The sequence below is a fragment of the Corapipo altera genome, unplaced genomic scaffold, assembly GCF_003945725.1.
Source record: "Corapipo altera isolate COAL_440 unplaced genomic scaffold, ASM394572v1 55409, whole genome shotgun sequence".
Taxonomy (NCBI): domain Eukaryota; kingdom Metazoa; phylum Chordata; class Aves; order Passeriformes; family Pipridae; genus Corapipo; species Corapipo altera.
The window spans coordinates 1-347 of record NW_020890875.1 but is presented as its reverse complement, the minus strand read 5'-3'; the positions used below and the strand labels follow the sequence as shown (position 1 = coordinate 347).

The 347-nt window shown below is 54.5% G+C and overlaps 1 long non-coding RNA gene across 1 annotated transcript in view; it reads left to right on the top strand.

Moving 5' to 3' along the window:
- The window catches only part of LOC113942488, a 1,334-nt gene extending 991 nt beyond the window's left edge, over positions 1–343 (top strand). The window contains exon 3 of the long non-coding RNA XR_003525932.1: positions 295–343. This is a non-coding gene — a long non-coding RNA (uncharacterized LOC113942488). The remainder of the gene's footprint in view (positions 1–294) is intronic.
- Positions 344–347: the final 4 nt, after the last annotated feature.

Below are 347 nucleotides of genomic sequence, written 5' to 3'. Positions count from 1 at the left end.
CCTCCCTGGGATCCCAAAATCCCTCCCTGGGATCCCAAAATCCTCCCTGAGATCCCAAAATCCATCCTTGGGATCCCAAAACCCCTCCCTGGGATCCCAAAATCCCTCCCTGGTGCCACAAAATTCTTCCTTGGAATGACCAAATCCCTCCTTGGAATCCCAAAACCCCTCCCTGGGATCCCAAAATCCTTCCTTGGAATCCCAAATTCCCTCTTATTTCCCTCCCCCTCCCGTTTTCCCGGTTCCCTTCCCTGGGATTTGCCGGAATTCCCAGAATTCCCTTTTCTCCCCCAGCGCGGCAGTTCCAGACTCTCCAGGGGCGGATCCTGAACGGTAACGACCCAAAA